Source organism: Lynx rufus, unplaced genomic scaffold (genome assembly GCF_022079265.1).
Source record: "Lynx rufus isolate CCGP_SWC_20201006 ecotype Redwood Valley unplaced genomic scaffold, mLynRuf1.p SCAF_5, whole genome shotgun sequence".
NCBI lineage: Eukaryota > Metazoa > Chordata > Mammalia > Carnivora > Felidae > Lynx > Lynx rufus.
Genome location: NW_025814867.1, coordinates 143298586 through 143316708, shown reverse-complemented (window position 1 = coordinate 143316708; position 18123 = coordinate 143298586). Strand labels below are relative to the sequence as shown.

The 18123-nt window shown below is 40.8% G+C and overlaps 1 pseudogene; it reads right to left on the bottom strand.

Annotated features, from left to right (window-relative positions):
• Positions 1-9769: 9769 nt before the first annotated feature.
• On the bottom strand, positions 9770-10169 carry LOC124527079 (40S ribosomal protein S26-like; annotated as a pseudogene).
• Between the last annotated feature and the right edge of the window lie 7954 nt (positions 10170-18123).

Sequence of the window (18123 nt, the reverse complement as noted above, 5' to 3'; positions counted from 1 at the left end):
ATCTTCTTTATCCACTCGTCAGTTGATGGACATTTAGGCTCTTTCCATAATTTGGCTATTGTTGAAAGGGCTGCTATAAACATTGGGGTACAAGTGCCCCTATGCATCAGCACTCCTGTATCCCTTGGGTAAATTCCTAGCAGTGCTATTGCTGTGTCATAGGGTAGTTCTATTTTTAATTTTTTGAGGAACCTCCGCACTGTTTTCCAGAATGGCTGCACCAGTTTGCATTCCCACCAGCAGTGCAAGAGGGTTCCCACTTCTCCACATCCTCTTCAGCATCTATAGTCTCCTGATTTGTTCATTTTAAACACTCTGACTGGTGTGAAGTGGTATCTCAGTGTTTTTTTTTTTTTTAATGTTTATTTTTGAGAGAGAGAGACCGGGGGGAGGGGCAGGGAGAGAGAGGGAGACATAGAATCCTAAGCAGGCTCCAGGCTCTGAGCTGTCAGCACAGAGCCCGACACAGGCCTCGAACCCACAAACCGCGAGATCATGACCTGAGCTAAAGTAGAAAGCTCAACGACTGAGCCCCCCAGGCACCCCTGTGTGGTTTTGATTTGTATTTCCCTGATGAGGAGTGATGTTGAGCATCTTTTCATGTGCCTGTTGGCCATCTGGATGTCTTCTTTAGAGAAGTGTCTATTCATGTTTTCTGCCCATTTCTTCACTGGAATATTTGTTTCTCGGGTGTGGAGTTTGGTGAGGTCTTTATAGATTTTGGATCCTAGCCCTTTGTCCGATATGTCATTTGCAAATATCTTTTCCCATTCCGTTGGTTGTCTTTTGGTTTTGTTGATTGTTTCCTTCGCAGTGCAGAAGCTTTTTATTCTCATGAGGTCCCAATAGTTCATTTTTGCTTTTAATTTCCTTGTAAAGGCACATCTTTTAATCAAAATAACTTCTGATTGCTTTGTTTCCTGTGACACTGTGTTTGTCAGCGTTCTCCAGAGAAACAAAACCAGTACAAGGAACTAGCTCATGCAATTATGAAGGCAGGAAAGTTCCCAAATCTTCAGGGTGAGTCAGTAAGCTGGAGACTCAGGAAAGCTGACAGTAGATTTCCAGTCCAAGGGTGAAAGCCTGAGAATCAGGAGAGCCAGTGGTGGGTTCCTGTCTGAAGACAGGAGCATTGGGGACCATAGGAAGAACTGATAACCCAACTGAATGGCTTTCAGGCAGGAAGATTTCTCTTTACTTGGTGGAGGGTCAGCCTCTTTGTTCTATTCAGGCCTTCGGTAGAATGTAAGGCCCACCCACACTGGGGAGGGCAATCTGCTTTATTCAGTCTATCAGCTTCAAAGTTCATCTCATCCCAAAACACCCCTCCAGAAGCGCCCAAGCTGCTTTTTGACAAAATATATGGGTATCCTGGCCATTCGTAAAGTTAACCAACACGGATACCCTGTTGTCACAAACTCTGTATAAGCCCTTAAAATTCCTGACTTCACACTTAGCACAGAAAGCTAGTTACTGTTCATCATATTTGTTCAGTTCTACCACCTGGCCATAACTGAAGATTTACTTAGGACAAAAGGTAAATTCTTGGGGTGCCTGGGTGGCTCAGTCGGTTGAGCATCCGACTTTGGCTCAGGTCATGATCCCACAGTTCATGGGTTTGACCCCTGTGTGGGGCTCTGTGCTGATAGCTCAGATCCTGGAGCCTGTTTTGGATTCTGTGTCTCCCTCTCTCTTTGCCGCTCCCCCACCTGGACTCTCTCTCTCTCTCTCAAAAATAAATAAACGTTAAAAAAAAAAAAAAGAACAAAAAGTAAATTCTTACATCATCAGTTTGCTAGGTGTGAGACACAAGCCAGGGATGAAAAAAATGACCAAAAATAGCTGACTAATATGAAGAATATTGGTGAAGAGGCAGCTTGATCTAAATGGGTTTTACCTAAGAACTTCCTTCTTTCCCTTTTTACCCCTCTCACCAGGGATGTGATTTTATTTTCTCTCGTGATTGCCCTTTTAGGGCTGGAATCCTGCGAGTGTTCCTAGCGCTGCCTTATGGAATAGGTTGGGTTTGGTAGGAGACACAGAATGAGGGTAAATAACTCAAAGTGGATTAGAAGGTAGCTGTGGGTACAGGCATCCATCGCCATGGGGCAGCAAGAGCTGGAAGGAGTAAACAGAAGGAAAGATAGGAAAGAACGTTGAATGGAGCAGAGGGGGTGAGACTGGACAGGAGAAAGTGAGGTGAGCGGAGCAGGCCGGTCACGGTCAGCTCTACATCCTTGAAGACGATGTCAGATTACACCAAGAAGAGAGAAACCAACCTGGAGTTCAGAGAAGGCTCAAGTGGTGAGAGAGAAAAAAGAGCTGTTATCACTGAATTCCTTGAGAAAAAACTGTTAAGAAGGAGCCTGATGCCTTAAAGGACAGTGGCATCCACGGGTCAAACAAGCTTGAAATAAAGGGCAGATTTGATTAAATCATTAAGCATGAATGCCAGGTTCTTCCTTACCTTCGGGTTTTATGCATGCTCTTCCCTCTGCCTGGAATGCCTTCTCTCTCTCTGCCATCACCTGTTCACTCTTGTTAATTATTAGGTCTCCACCTACCTGCTCTTTCTCCCAGAAGAGTCCTCTAACCCCCGGAGACTGGGTTTGGTGCCCTCCCCCATGTTCTTGCCTCACCCTATTCTGGAACTTATTGCACCCATTGAGATTGCTTTCTGCCATGCCTGTTTTCCTGAGTGAGCTGGGAGCTCCTTTACGACAATGGCCGTGGCTTGTTTGAAGTTGTATCTCCAGAACATCCTTCAGTGCCCAGCACCGTACAGGAGCTCAACAGATATTTGCTACTAAACTGGGCTAATGAAAGGATGCCTGAGGACACTACTTCTGCTTTCTCAATGGCATTTAAGGCCCTGTGCTGGGCGTTTGGTGGTGGAGCCTCAGGAAGAGTGAGGTAGATAAAGCAAAGCGTCTGGACACTCTGCTGAGCCCCGAAGGAGCCTGGTAACAGCTGTGACTCATGGTGTGGTACAAGACAAGTGAAACAATACACTACGGTAGCCCAGGACAGGAGAGTAGGAGTGCCAGATCTAGTAAAGAAAAATACAGGGTGCCTGGGCACCCGGGTGGCTCAGTTGGTTAAGTGTCCAACTTTGGCTCACGTCATGATCTCACAGTTTGCGGGTTTGAGCCCCGTGTCGGGCTCAGTGCTGACAGCCCAGAGCCTGGAGCCTGCTTCAGATTCTGTGTCTCCCTCTCTCTGTCCCTCCCCCTTCATGCTCTGTGTGTGTCTCTCTCTGAAGTAAATGAACATTAAAAATTTTTTTTTAAAAAACACAGGGTGCCCAGTTAAATTTGAATTTCAGATAAACAACTAATAATACATATAAATCTCATGGGATATTGGGGGCATACTAATGCTGATAGTTATACATTGCTTGTTAAAATAAAGGTTTGACTTGGCCTGTAATTTATTAATCCTAAAAGAGAGGAACATGGCCTAAAAGAGATACTATAACTTCTGTCTTATAGGGGGCATAATGCGGATAGAAGAGAAATATAGATGATTCCGGAAAGATTTTCTTTTTATTTCTTTTTTTACAAATATTTTTAATGTTTATTTATTTTTGAGAGGGAGAGAGTGAGCAAGTGGAAGAGGGGCAGAGAGAAAGGGAGACACAGAATGTGAAGCAGGTTCCAGGCCTGCTGTCAGCACAGAGCCCGATGTGGGGCTCGAACTCACAAACCTGAGCCAAAGTCGGACGCTTAGCTGGCTGAGCCACCCAGACGCCCCCAGAAAAGATTTTCTAGGCAAAATGGGAACTGAGTTGAGTTGCAAAGGACGCAAGCCACAACGTGAGGAAATGTAGTTCAAGCAGAAGACCTCTCTGGTGAAAAGTCAGTGGCAGGTCCAGAGACTGGCTGAAATCTGGTTTGGCTAGGGTGAGAAGGTAGGAAATGAATGGTGAACAGCCCAGCTAGATGGTTGGGCAGGGTCTGGTCACTCCACTTGTGTCAGAGCCCCAGCACCCCCAGCACCCCTGCCCCACTCGCCTAGGCCAGACTTCATGAGCAGGCAAGATGGGATCTTTCTGCCTGGGCAAATGTTTCACCTTTACCCAGTTGAGTAGCATTGGACATTAGTCTCTCCCCGTCAATAATGAAGAAGGAACACCAGGGATATTTCGCAAGGGTGATAAATTGCTCAATTGTTTGCATTTTTTTTTCAAATATGGGTGTCAAAATAGCACCTCTAACCAAGTTGAGGAGAAAGTGAATATTAACAATGACTTATCAAAACAAGATGGGAAATACTAACAACTTCTAAGGCATTTATAATTTAGTCTTTTACACTTCTCTCTTACAACATTTATTTAGCATTATATGGTAAATATATAATGAAATTGATAAAATAGTTTACTTACCATCTAGGTAAGAGGTGGAAATGTTTATGTAAACTTTTTTGAGCACCTGCTATGCTCCAGGTGGCAACATATACAATTTTTTAATCTTTTTTTAAAAATATTTTACTCTTTTTAAGCAATCTCTACACCCAACACGGGGCTTGAAATCAGACCCTCGAGATCAAGAGTCATAGCTCCACTGACCAAGCCAGCCAGGCACCCCAATAATTTCCCTTAGTCTTAATCACAACATTACTAAATGTTATTGTACATACAAACATATGCAATAATAATATAACACTATTGTGTATATAAGCATGTACAATAATGCTATAATGATTGTTATGTGCCTCTTGCTGAGTGAGGTTCATGTTAATTTGCTCATCTATGATCACTCAACGAGCAATTTGGTGATTTTAGGATTCAAATCTGATTTGACTCCAATGTCTATATTGTTTCTATTATATCACACCTATAGATATAGATCCATGGATAAATAACAATTGTTGAGCCTTATGGCATACACATTGTGGGAACAGAAAGGAAAGAACGTCTAATTCTGCCTTATGGGCATCAGGAATGGCTTCACAAGGGAAGTGATGCTTGAGTAGTGATTGACAAAATTATCTCATCTTCTGATCAGATTAATAATAGGCAATATATGAAGCATACCCACAATAAAAGATTATTACTAGTTTTTTTTAATTATTACTAGTTTTAAAAACAGATATTGTATTAATTCAAAAAAGCTCTCATTAGGTCTTTGTAATCTTTTATTAAATGTTCCACATGGTGACACACACTTACATTGTCATACTTGCTTCCTTTTTTATTAAACACCCACTAATGTAATTAGTCATATTCATTAAATGGTCATTATTTATAATCTTCAGTACTTATATGATTATAGTTTGATACCTCTTTTGTTAGAAGCACTACGCATTCACATAAAAGTATATTTTAAATATCTTTATAATTCTATGACCTACATGAATGGTTACATAGTTGTGTTGACTAAATTCCTCCCACATAATTATTTCAATTATATAAAATATTACTTACATAAGTAGAATGGTATTATAGTTGTAAAATATTCAATTCTGCAATTATGTAAGATTAAATTAAGTAAGAAGGACTGAAATTTTAGCAGCATACTACTTAGAGAACATCTGAATGGTTCTATTCCTATATTTTATTTTATTTATTTGTTTTTTTAAAGTCTATTTATTTATTTTAAAGGTTACACTCATTACTTTTTTTAAGTTCATTTATTTATTTTGAGAGAGGCAGAGAGTGAATGGGAGTAGGGGAGGGGCAGAGAGAACAGGAGAGAGAGAAAGAATCCCAAGCAAGCTCAGCACTGCCAGGACTAAGTCCGAGTCTAGAACTCATGAACTGCGAGATCATGACCTGAGCCGAAATCAAGATTCAGAGGCTTAATGGACTGAGCCACCTAGTTGCCTCTAAAGTTTATTTATTTATTTTTTAACGTTTATTTATTTTTGAGACAGAGAGAGACAGAGCATGAACGGGGGAGGGTCGGAGAGAGAGGGAGACACAGAATCGGAAGCAGGCTCCAGGCTCTGGGCCTATCAGCCCAGAGCCGGACGCGGGGCTCAAACTCACGGACCGCGAGATCATGACCTGAGCTGAAGTCGGACGCTTAACCGACTGAGCCACCCAGGAGCCCCTAAAGTTTATTTAAGTAATCTCTATACCCAACATGGGACTTGAACCCATGACCCTGAGATCAAGAGTCACATGCCCCTCCGACTGAGCCAGCTAGGTGCCCCTCTATTTCTATACTTTAAACGAAGCACCTATAGTGATAAAATATGAAAGCAAAATGTTTTTCAATGTTTTGCTTTCTTAAAAGACATTAACCAAATTTTAGTTTAAAACTTCAAAGAGTGTTAGTTATGAATATATTCTTGTGGGTTGAATCCTCTCTGAACCCAAACCTGGCTTCCAAATTCTCTTTCAAGGAAGCCCTCTGGAGGGATTTCACTTACTCTGGTTAATACCTATTTTTCCTGGCAACTCATTGTCCATTGCCTTAGAAACTTTTGCAGATTTTTCTCCCATAGAAAAAGCTATTAAAAAATTCCAAGGACTTGGGGCGCCTGGGTGGCGCAGTCGGTTAAGCGTCCGACTTCAGCCGGGTCACGATCTCGCGGTCCGTGAGTTCGAGCCCCGCGTCAGGCTCTGGGCTGATGGCTCGGAGCCTGGAGCCTGTTTCCGATTCTGTGTCTCCCTCTCTCTCTGCCCCTCCCCCGTTCATGCTCTGTCTCTCTCTGTCCCAAAAAAATAAATAAACGTTGAAAAAAAAATTAAAAAAAAAAAATTCCAAGGACTCTATTCTTCGCTTAGTAAGCTTAGCCGTCTTTGACTGACTTTCTGACAATGACCGTCCAGAAGCTGCAGGAAGAAGTGTGTAATTCTGACCTTGACAAGAACACTGGTGACGAAGGTTATGTGCTTGAATTTCAGATGTGTTCCTCAGGGAGTCATATAAATTTGATGCTTATACTCATTAAAGAAGAAATCTTTTTTTATTAAAGGATAAATTTAAATGAAGAGGAAATTACGACTTTCACACAATATAAAATAACCATGTATAGAAGATTTTATTTACCTCAGGAATTAATGAGGGGCCAACAGATGTTGTAGCCAGTTTAAAAGAGAACCACAAGTTTGTAGTCAGATAAAGAATGTGAAATGAATTTGCAAACAGATGCAAAACTGGCAAAACTGGTCAATATCCACTGGAATACAATTTGCATTTTTGCGGACAGGAAGTGTTTGCATTACAATAAATTTTCCACAAGTTAACTTCTGTATCTAAAGGTTGTGAAGGGAGGGATGCCTGGGTGGCTCAGTCTGTGAAGCAGCTGACTTTGGTTCAGGTCATGATCTTGCAGTTCTTGCGTTCAAACCCTGCATCGGGCTCTTTGCTGTCAGCATAGAACTGGCTTTGGATTCTCTGTCCCCTTCTCTCTCTCTCTCTCAAAAATAAACAAAAACATTTTTTAAAATATTAAAAAATAAATAACAGGTTATGAAATAGCCTCGTCGAAGGTAGATAAAGATATAGATAACCCAGATGGATGAGGTAGAAGGCAATTAGTAAATTTCAAAGTCTGTCCCATTTTTTCTCATGTATTCTTTATTTAAACGGTGCTTTTGGGGGCGTCTGGGTGGCTCAGTCGGTTGAGTGTCTGACTTCAACTCGGGTCATGATCTCATGGTTTGTGAGTTCCAGTCCTACATGGGGTGGGCTCACTGTTGTCAACGCAGAGCCCGCTTCAGATCTTCTGTCCCCCTCTCTCTTTGTCCCTCCCTCTCTCTCTCACTCTCTTTCTTTCAAAAACAAATAGAAAAAAATTTTTTAAATAAATAAAGGGTGCTTTTAATGCATATGACATCGTATTAATGATAAATAGCTCAAGATTTAGAAATTAACTGGTAAATAAATTAGTTGTTGCAGTCAAAGTCTCACATGCAGGAGTCTGGTACTGAAATTCATTTTGGACAATAACATAAAACATAAGCATTCTTTTGAGAATCTGGCACTGACTAATTCTACGTTGACACCAAAGCTGAAATGTTATTCTATATTCTGTCCATGTCCGTGAAATACAATATAAACATTCTGAATGATTCGGATCAGTTATCTAACTACGAGCAATTTCCATGCCACTCACAGATCTACCTCTATCATAATAACAATAATACCAGCAGTAATAATAAAAACTATGGCAGCCAAGTCTTACCAATCCCTTAACATGTGCCAGACCGTGTTAGGTCTTTCACCGATAACTGTTTAATTTTCATAATACCACATACAGTGGGGTATAATTATACCTATTTATGGAATAGTAGTTCATGCCTTCCTTACTCTAAGCCCTTCTTTTTAAATAAAGAACAGGAAATTTTAAGCAAACAAGTTTCATTGAATGATCTGAATTATAGTATTTCAAAAGCAGCACGGTTGGGTGAACTAAATAGCAATCCTTTTTTGGCTCTGGTTTCCTCAATGACTTGGCTTCTTTCCCCTCAGTTTTAAGTTATGAATAGCGTTATATAATTGCTGATGTTTAATCTCTGGGCAATGCTTCGAAACATCTCTTAAGGTCTAAAACCCTCAATTATTCCTCTTTTTATGAGTGGAGAGAATTGGAAAGGACTTGAGTGCCTTGCTTTCAACAGACAGATTTAGAGTCTGGAATTGTTGACTTCTAGCCATTCAGAGAGAAAACATCTAAAAGAATAATGCAATAAAATTACAAAACAAACATCTTTTGGGGAACTGAGATACTCTCTGGACTGCCCACGTTGGAAAACTGTGTTCACACTTACCATCTTCTTTGCACTCCTTCCTCCTTTTTTTCTCCATCTCTGTTCTCTTTATTGGCTTTGTATGATTAAAGAGTCATTTAGTACCTCTGACCACACAAAAGAATAAAGAAATAGGTGAAGTTTGACTTTCTCTATGGCATATGCAAAGGAATTTATTTTAATATATGTTGCATTTATTTTACAGATGACTTTTTCTTGTTTTCCTAGAGTTACAGTTCTAAACTCTCTCCAACTTGCTCTGCGTTTTTAATTCCTCACTTTGCATTGTGGCAAAAGGAGAAAAAAAGCAATCACTATGCCAAGGACACCCTCTAAATAAAGATGGTTTATCCCAGGCCTGACTGTGAGCTTTCTCCTCCCCACCGATAGAAAGTGTTAGAAAAAGGAAGTAGCATGAGTCATTACTATTGCCACACATTCAGGAAAACCCCTGCTCGGTCTTCCTCTCTACCCTGTGTATGACAGGAGGTAAATTTTCAGAACATATATTCAGGAGTTTTCTGTAAGAATGCAGCATCAATTTGATTAAAAACAATAAAAAGAAGGACAGACATAAAAAATCTTTGAAGAAGAGAAGAATGAGTATGATCTAAATTTGTTGAGAGGCTAGTTGTTTGGAAGTGGGAATGCTGCGTCCATTTCCTACACATCCTCTAAAATAACTAGGACCACTCCTAGATCAGGTCACCCAAGCATATCCCACCCCTAAGTGACTGACATATACACAGGATTGTTTCTGTGGGGAAGACACATTCAGCTTTCCAGTTTGATTACCAAGGACATGTTCAACAAAATGAAAAGACAACCTACAGAATGGGAGAAAATATTTGCAGACCATATAGTTAATTTTATACATGGTGTGAGGTAAGGGGTTCAACTTTATTCTTTTGCATCCAGTTGTTCCAACACTATTTGTTGAAAAGATAAAAGATTTGGTGTGTGTGTGTGTGTGTGTGTGTGTGTGTGTGTGTGTTTAAAGTATAATCTCTATTTTATTTTATTTTTTGCACAAAGCAGTTTTTCTTCAGTCCTTAAAGACTTATCTCCTTACATGGGCTTTGATGGAGGTCATGAGGCAGCACCTGTGGGTCTAAATCAGAGTGGGGTCCTTCTGTGCTTCACGAGGGTGATTCCTAACTACTTTGCTGTGAATGGCACAACACACACAGCAATGTAGTTTTGTATACAGCTTGAGAAGCATCTAGGCGTCCAAGACACTTGCTTCAGAAATGTCCTTGATGGTGGCAGCCTCCACTATGTTCAGAATAATGAACTTCTTAATGGCCTTTTCCTTGGGCACGCAGTGGGAGAAGTTGGTGGAGGAAACTGGCTGCAATTGGCCGTGGCCCTTTCTGGCATGACCATTATTCCTTCTTTTCCTGGTCATTTTCGAAGCAAGGACTCGAGAGAGTGAAAAGATTATGGTTTATCCATTGAATTATGCCAGTGCCACATTGTCTTTACCACTTTATTACTGTAGCTTTGTAATAAGTTTTGAAACTGGGAAGTCTACATCCTACAAGTTTCTTAATCTTTTAGAAGATTGCTTTGAATATTCTGTTTCCATGAGTTTCCATATAAATATTAACCTGTCAGTTTCTGCAAAAAAAAAAAAAAAAAATAGCAGCTGGGACTTTGAGAGGGATTGAGTTGAACGCATAGATCAATTTGTGGAATATTGCCATCTTAACAATAGTGCCTTCTGATCCATGAATATGGGATGTTTTTCCATTTATGTAGATATTCTTTAATTTTTTCAATGACATTTTGTGTATTTTCTGTATATAAATCTTGTGCTTTAAATAAATTCATTTCCGGGGCGCCTGGGTGGCTTGGTTGGTTAAGCGTCCGACTTCGGCTCAGGTCATGATCTCACGGTCCATGAGTTCGAGCCCCGCATCGGGCTCTGTGCTGACAGCTCAGAGCCTGGGGCCTGTTTCGGATTCTGTGTCTCCCTCTCTCTCTGACCCTCCCCTGTTCATGCTCTGTCTCTCTCTGTCTCAAAAATAAATAAACGTTAAAAAATTTTTTTTAAATAAATTCATTTCTAAATTTTTTTTTGCTCTTGTAAATGGAATTTACAAGATTGATTATAGGTGATTATAGTTGATTATAGTTTTGGATTATTCTCACACTTTCCTTTAATTCTTTAAACATGGTTTCCTTTAGTTCATTAGGTGATTTAAAGTCTTCGTTTAAAAAGTCCAAAGTCTGGACATTGTCAGAGAGAATTGTCTGGTTGTTTTCTTTTGCATGGGCATTCTTGTTTCTTTGTGTGTCTCATATTTTTCTGTTGAAAAAATATTTTTCCGTTTTAAACAATATATTGTGGCAACTCTGGAAATCAGATGCTCTCTCCAGGCTTTTTTGTTGCTGTTTTTTTGTTTTTGTTATTATTGTTGCTGTTTATTTATTTATCGGTTTAGTGACTTTTCTGCAGTCTTTGTGTAAAGTCTGTGTTCTTTGTCATATGTGGCTGTTGAAGTCTCTGCCTGGTTAGCTTAGTGGTCAGCTAATGATTACCTAGAGATTTCCATAAATGCTTTGAACTAATAACTCTCCCAGCCTTTGTGTGTTGGGATCTTACAGCTCTGTCTTAGCTTGTGCAGAGCATCAAGGCAAGCTAAAGAGGAAAGATTAGGACCTTCTGTGGCCTTTTCTGTGTATGCACATGGTCTTCTAGATTTCCAAGAATGTGTGTGAGCTTTTCAAAATCTCTTATGGACCTCTCATTTCCCTGTTGTTCTTTTTTTAAGTGTTTTGATTAGGCCCACTCAGTAACCTCATCTCAGATAGCTGCAATATTAAACAATTGCCATTGATTTTTTTTCCCCAAAGTCCCTAGAATCAGGGATGTTGGTACAGAGCATGCTCTGAGTCAGGTCAAATAAAGTCAGGTCATGGGAAGGGGGATTTTTAATAAGAGGCTTTACTGGTCAAATGTTGACAATTGGTCAAATGTTGACAGGCTTTGGGGAAGTTCCAAACCCATTCTACCCTCTCCAGTTAGACTGCTGGTTCACACAGCTATCACGTTGTGCAACTTTTGGTCCTCAAGGGGAGAGGAGGATGGTTCTTACCAAGAGTCAGCCATTTTTCTTGATAAACACGACTTGGAATTGTGTAATTCTTTAGTTAATTTTCAGAATACAGAAAAATTTGATTTCGACTTTTGCCACAGCTTTTATTGCCTTTATGGAGAAGCAGATTTTTGGAGATCCTTATCTGCCATTCAGGAAGCACTTTTTTTTTATTAAGTTAAAAGATAATTTTTTAAAGGTAAAAACATGATACATAAATCAATACAAATATTAAATAAACACATGGCAAAGGTTTTATTTAATTCATTACTTAATATGGGACACAGTAAGATGTTATATATTCAAGAAAGTATTGAAAGAACATACACACACACACACACACACACATACGCATACACAGACAATTGAGAAAGCTGTATACTAGGACTTCCAACACTATGTTAAATAACAATGGTGAGAGTGAACTATTGGGACCTCATCAAGATAAAAAGCTTCTGCACTGCAAAGGAAACAATTGACAAAACTAAAAGGCAACTGATGGAATGGAAAAAGATATTTGCAAATGACATATCAGATAAAGGGCTAGTATCTAAAATCTATAAAGAACTCACCAAACTCCACACCCCAAAAAAAAAAATAATCCAGTGAAGAAATGGGCAGAAGAAAGGAACAGACACTTTTTCAAAGAAGACATCCAGATGGCCAATAGACACATGAAAAGATGCTCAACGTCACTCCTCATCAGGGAAATACAAATCAAAACCACACTGAGATACCACCTCATGCCTGTCAGAGTGGCTAAAATGAACAAATCAGGAGACTGTAGATGTTGGTGAGGATGTGGAGAGATGGGAATCCTCTTGCACTGTTGGTGGGAATGCAAACTGGTGCAGCCACTCTGGAAAACAGTGTGGAGTTTCCTCAAAAAATTAAAAATAGAACTACCCTATGACCCAGCAATAGCACTGCTAGGAATTTACCCAAGGGATACAGGAGTGCTGATGCATAGGGGCACTTGTACCCCAATGTTTATAGCAGCACTTTCAACAATAGCCAAATTATGGAAAGACCCTAAATGTCCATCAACTGATGAATGGATAAAGAAATTGTGGTTTACATACACAATGGAATACTACTTGGCAATGAGAACGAATGAGATGTGGCCTTTTGTAGCAACGTGGATGGAACTGGAGAGTGTTAATGCTAAGTGAAATAAGTCATACAGAGAAAGACAGATAACATATGTTTTCATTCTTTTTTTTTAATTTTTTTAAATGTTTTTATTTATTTTTGAGACAGAGAGAGACAGAGCATGAGCAGGTGGGGCAGAGAGAGAGGGAGACACAGAATCTGAAGCAGGCTCCAGGCTCTGAGCTGTCAGCACAGAGCCTGACGCGGGGCTCGAACTCACGGACCGTGAGATCATGACCTGAGCTGAAGTCGGACACCCAACCGACCGAGCCACCCAGGCACCCCCATCTGTTTTCATTCTTATGTGGATCCTGAGAAACTTAACAGAAGACCATGGGGGAGGGGAAGGAAAAAAAAAGAGAGGGAGGGAGCCAAACCACAAGAGACCCTTAAAAACTGAGAATAAACTGGGGGTTGATAGGGGGTGGGAGGGAGGGGAGGGTGAGTGATGGGCATTGAGGAGGGCACCTGTTGGGATGAGCACTGGGTGTTGTATGGAAACCAATTTGACAATAAATTTCATATTTAAAAAAAAGGAAATAAAGTTGTGCCTTTAATTTGCCTTATAAATCTTTTCAGGATCCAGGTATATCCCATCTCCCTGGGTAATTAGTTCACTTTTCACTACATGTGGATGACGTGATTCTTATAGGTTACTTTTCCATATTAAATGTCAAGGACCTTTGAAGACTATTCCTAGTTTATTTGATAGGAATCAATTCCCTACATACAGCCCCACGAATGTCCTCCACGTGTGTATACATGACAAGGAAGCAACCTAGGGTACTGCATCGATTTAGAGGAAGTCAGAAAACAGGGAAATGTCTGTGAGCCCTGATAGTCAGGAAGGAAAGGGGGGGGGGAATCTAAAATCAATTGATGTTTTCTCTTTAGATTCTCTCATTTCCTATAATGTTATACAAAGTAAAGATTTCGGAAGAAAGAGAAGATTCGAGGACATGGAGGGAGAGGATAAAGTGGGAGTTTTGTGGGGACTCCAAGGGCATTAAAGTGATGATCATACAGAACTAAGCACGGCTGGCTTCATAGATGTGCCACATGTGCAGTTGCACAGGACCTGCACTCAGAAGGGCCCTGCCCTGGCTTTAAATGCTTTACTGTCAGTGTCAGAGATTCTTAGTCTTTGAGCCAAGGGGTCCAAATTTTCATGTCACGCTTGGTCCACAAATTATGAAATAAACCCTGATGCTACATCAAGCTTTTTTTAAGTTTGAACCAATTACAAATTAAAAGTAAGCATTTATTCAAATTTCCACCTATTTATTACTTTGATAGCCTTATACTAGGATCCAAGAATAATAGCAAACCAAACTGAGATCTCACAGTCCCATGCTTTTCCCACAGATGGAAAGAATAGAAAGAATAGGAGTCAAGAAACGACTCTGAGCAACAACCATCAGGAGTCATGTACAATTGATCTTTGCGCAGAGCATAGGAAGAGACGCGTGTTCCTATTAGCAGTTCTTACACGAGCTTAGATAACTGCTCCTAAAATCGAATGCTAGACCTCTAGTAATGGGTGACATCTGCCCCTAGCTAGTGAAGTGGCTTCAAAATCCCCATCTAGGAACTGAGTAATTCGTCACCATCGTCAAAACCATCCTTTGTCATCCTTCACCCTTAACAGACGTTACCCGGTGTAAAAAAAGAAAATGCCTACAAGCTGAGAGTGTATTACTCACTATAGAAAAGTAATTACCCTTACTTCCATTTCAGGCATTGAAACAGACCAAATGTCCTATTTCCACGTTCTATACACACATATTCATATAAATACAAACGTGCATCTCTGCGCGAAGTGACGGGGCTTTCTATTTGTAGACATATTTGTATTTAACATACTCTGGATAGAGGGCACATGGTGGGGGGTGGGGGGCTCAGCCAGTTAAGCGCCCAACTCTTCATTTCAGCTCAGGTCATGATCTCAGGATTCATGAGCGAGAGCCCCGCCTACGGCTCTGCACTGACAGCGTGGAGCCTGCTTGGGATTTCTTTCTGCCTCTCTCTCTCAAAAAAAAAATAGGATGTAAAAAATTTCTTTAACATACTCTGAAAAGATATTTAAAATGAAGGAATTTGGATATGATCAATATCTTCCAAGAACTTTCATCTGGTAAGACAGAGGTCACTGCTGCCCAAATTGATAAATGGAGAGCCTGACCTGCTGGTATGGCAGTGCTCTTAATCAGCTCCCAAAATAAAAGAATGTAGCCCCGTCACTGCTGATTCACCACTACCCTCAAGGGTTTGAGTTTCCTTCTTGTGGCAGAATCTTCTGCATCCGCCCCCACACACTTCACCCCATATACTGGTTCTTTTTCTTCCATACTAAGTTTCAAGCAATAGGATTGTATTGGCCAGAGTTCCCCAGAGAAACAGAACCAATAGGAGATAGAGAGAGGGGGGGATTTATTAAAGGGAATTAGCGCATGTGATTATGGAGGCTGACAAGTCCCAAGATTTGTCATCTGTTAGCTAGAGACCTAGGAAGCCAATGGTGCAGTTCTCATGTGAAGGTGGACAGGCTTGAGACCCAGAAAGAGCCAATGTCTCTTATGTGGTCTAAAGGCAGGAAAGAGCCAACATCCCAACTCAAGGGAGGCAGGCAGGAGGAGATCTCTCTTACTCATAACCTTTTTGTTCTATTGGGTACTTCAACTGATCAGACAAGCTCCACCCACATTAGGGAGGCCTATCTGCTTTACTCATTTTACTAATTAAAAAGTAAATCCCAGGAAGCCTGGGTGGCTCAGTCGGTTAAGCCTCAGACTCTTGATTTTGACTCAGGTCATGATCTCATGATTCATGAGTTTGAGCTTCTTTGCTGACAGTACAGAACCTACCTGGGATTCTGTCTCACTCCCTCTCTCTGCCCCTCCCTCGCTCATTCTCTCTCTCTCTTTCTATCTCTCAAAATAAAAACAAACAAACAAAAAAGTAAATCTCATGCAAAAACACCCTCACAGAGACACCCAGAATAATGTTTGACCAAACATCTGGGGACCCCATGGCCCAGAAGCATCTCATGGCAGCTTCCAGGATAGCCAGCCCACCAAGTTGGCCTCTCTTCTTCTGTGTCCCTACTCCCTCTAGCCATCTTGAACCCTAACAATGAGCAGCTGGCATCTCAGATTATAATAACGAGGGACATCCCTAGGGGCACCTGAGTGGCTCTATAGGTTAAGCGTCCGACTTCGGCTCAGGTCATGATCTCATGGTTTGTGAGTTCGAGCCCCACATCAGGCTCTGGTCTGCCCCTCCACTGCTTGCACTCTGTCTCCCGCATTGTCTCAAAAATAAATAAACGTTAAAAAAAATTTTAATATAGTAATGAGGGACATCCCTTAATAAGAGCAGATAAATTTGAGGCTCTGAAGATTTTATGGAGCAGAACCTCCAAACCAACCCAGGACTCTATGTTCACACCTACTCTATGATGTGAAAAAAAAAAAAATGCTTTTTCACATTATAGGAGAATCTTTCCACTGTTACTAGGGGGTGGTGATTGGGGCTGGGGCACAAGCGTGGAATCTGCCCCTTTGCCACTGATTCTAATCCCAATTCACCTCCCTTATTCTCCCATTGCACATTACAGAACAGGATCACACAATGGACAACAAATTAGCTAAAATACTTACGACTAGAAAGAAAGAAAGCTATAAGACCTGTGTAGCTCACCAACTCTACAGTGAGGGTGATAATAAGACTTCTACAGCACAGTGATCTTTCGTGCACCTTTCACAACAATTCATTTCTTTCCAAAAATAACCTTGTGAAGCAGAGAAAGCTGATATTTTCACCCTCATGTTTCTCTCTGAAAAATCTAGGATGCCCTGCTTGGATGATAATTTGGTTTTAATTGATTCCTCATATGAAGCTAAGCAAAACCATGCAGAATCAAGTGGGCAATCTAATATCTTATTAAATAGAACACTATCACTTTGCAAACGTTTATGGGGAGCTTTAAAACGGCCTTTATAAATGCAAATTAAGCCTTAAAGCAATATGCCGAGATAATAATAAAATTCTGTTTTAACATGATCGACATCAAAATGACTGCTAAATTTAATTGCCTTTCAATGGAAACCTCTGGTCACTGTAGAACAGAAGGACCTTGGGCTTGTCATTTGTTCGTTGTCTTGGGTTTTCAATTAAACAAGAAAATGCTATTATTGGCGTCAAATGCATGTTAGCATTAAAGGCCAGGGGAGGGGCACCTGGCTGGCTTAGTTTAGTGAAGTGTGCAGCTTTTGATCTTGAGGTTGTGGGTTCAAGCCCCACGTTGGATGTAGAGATTACTTAAAAATAAAATCTTAAATTTTTTAAAAACCTTTGTTTATTTTTGAAAGCCAGAGAGAGACAGAGTGTGAGCAGAGGAGAGGCAGAGAGCGAGGGAGACACAGAACCCGAAGCAGACTCCAGGCTCCGAGCTGTCAGCACAGGGTCCAACGCGGTGCTGGAACTCAAAAACTGTGAGATCATGACCTGAGCCAAAGTCAGATGTTTAACCAACTGAGCCACCCAGGTGCCCGTAAAAATAAAATCTTTAAATAAATAAATACATAAAGGCCAGGAGAAATCCTAAAGCTGAGAGCTCTTTAACTTTTTTTAGCCCGGTGTTACTCTAATTTATTTGATCATGAAACAGTGTTTTCTTCTTTTTTTTTTTTTAATTACATACTTAACATTTCAAACACTGATGTTGCAAAAGCATGGTTTCAGAAATCCGATACCACATTCAACTTCCAGAGCACTTTCTCTAAACAAACAGCAGTTAAGGATGAGGTTGGGAGGGGGCAGGGTCTGCGCGCCCAGCTTTCTCTCCACCATCCTCCCAAATTTGGATTTCCAGACTCAGCCAATAAAAATACAGAGCTCCCAGCGCACCTGGGGGGTTCAGTCAGTTGAGCCTCTTACTCTAGATTTCAGCTCAGGTCATGATCCCCCCGGTTCAGGGGATCGAACCCTGTGTCGGGCTTTGTGCTGACAGTGCTCAGCCTGCTTTAGATTTTCTGTCTCTCTCTCTGCTCCTCTCCCCCACCTCTCAAAACTAAATAAACCATTTAAAACAAAATACAGAGGCATCTGGGTGGCTCAGTGGGTTCAGCGACCAACACTTGATCTTGGCTCAGGTCCTGATCTCATGGT